The following is a 1,428-nucleotide window of genomic DNA, read 5'->3' as shown; positions in this document are numbered from 1 at the left end:
CATTGATTAATTAAAAATTAAGTTTCTATACTTATTCTAATAATAAATTTAATCTTAAGATTTAACAAAATGAATTTAACTTGAACTTAATCTCATTGTTATTAGCAGATTCTATGATATGATGAAAGATTATTACTATTCAATATAACACCATCCCCAAGTATACACTACACCCAATCCAAGTGGCAGAATAACATTATTAGGAGTAAATGCATTTTGAAACATTATTTTATGGCATCAATAAATTAAAGTAAAAATAGCAATGCAAGCAACCCTTTGCTGGCTACTTTAATTTCCTTAATTATTATTTGGCTTCATTCCTAATTGATAATTCATTATATTACAGTTGTTGCATCCTTTATACAACATACAGAAATTCAAACCCTTTCAAATTTCCATAATTAGTGAACTTGGACGCAAACCAAGTCCCCTTCACCCAACCTATATTTATTTTAAGGTTTAATTACTCTACATGTTCTTATTGTTTCACCAAATTTTTAATTAGGTTCTTATACTTTTTTTTTTCAATTGAGTCCCTGTACCTTAATAATTTTGATACGTACATAACATGATAGATTATACTGCACGTTATCAACGCGTGAATATAGAGTTGAAAATTATAATGAAACTGTATTTAATTGCTCAAATGGTGCATCATATATGTTTATTGATAAATAGTTTGCTTATAGTCTTATACGCTTCCTGGTTATATACTTATATATATGTATATAGCATTATATTATTAACTACTTGTAATGTTATAACAATAATAACATATACTACAGTTAGAGGAATGTCAACACTTTTTTCTATTTTTTTGGGGGTCAAACTTTTATCAAAATCACAATTACAAGTGTCTGAGGTTATGCACTTATGATTATGTTGTGTTAGTCTGTTTCGCTCCTATATATTTTAATTAAAAGTTGAGGGAGACAATATTGATTTAGAAAATTAAAATTTAGAATTTAAAGTGGTAGAAAATGATAGGATAGTGAGTATCACCAATGATAGGGACGTTCTAAATATGTAGTTGTGGGGGCAAGTACCCCACTACAATTTAAATTTTTTTTAGTAATACATAATAGTTATATTTATTTGTATTTATTAAATTATTAAATTTGATACCACGATAATTTTTTACTTAATTTTCGGTATTTAATTGTCAATTTAAGAAATTTATATTAAATGTTCTTTAGAATAATCAATTCTCAAATTTAAACGAGATTGATATTCTTTCTTATAAATTAATTCGAAAGTGTATTATTTATCTTCGTTTAAAATTAGTTTTAATTTTTTATAGCAATTATATTAATTAAAAGAACTTTTTAATTATGAATATCAATAAGAGTCATCTTCTAATTGTGTTAGAAAGTGAATTTTTAAATAATTATTTAACGATATATATAGAAAGAGAAAATTTTCGATGGT

Source organism: Arachis ipaensis, chromosome B10, assembly GCF_000816755.2.
Source record: "Arachis ipaensis cultivar K30076 chromosome B10, Araip1.1, whole genome shotgun sequence".
NCBI lineage: Eukaryota > Viridiplantae > Streptophyta > Magnoliopsida > Fabales > Fabaceae > Arachis > Arachis ipaensis.
This window is presented reverse-complemented; position numbering follows the sequence as displayed.